Raw genomic sequence first — 262 nt, 5'->3', positions numbered from 1 at the left:
ATCTATAAAGTTGGAATTAATCTGAAAGCGGCGATTGATTAGCAAAAGATTATATCGTTGTGATCTGAAACTGATTAGGATTTGATACGAGAAAAAAAAAACACAAATCAAGCAAATGTACGTCTTGTGACAATTTATTTCTGGCCCAAATTTATTGCAAACTCGGTGTCAGTTGCATAATCATCAAATGATACATAGAAAAATCAGTTAATAACCGCAGACCATAGCTTTATAAGCACTATCCCTGCATACTTACCCTCCG

Source organism: Penaeus monodon, chromosome 15, assembly GCF_015228065.2.
Source record: "Penaeus monodon isolate SGIC_2016 chromosome 15, NSTDA_Pmon_1, whole genome shotgun sequence".
Lineage (NCBI taxonomy): Eukaryota > Metazoa > Arthropoda > Malacostraca > Decapoda > Penaeidae > Penaeus > Penaeus monodon.
This window is presented reverse-complemented; position numbering follows the sequence as displayed.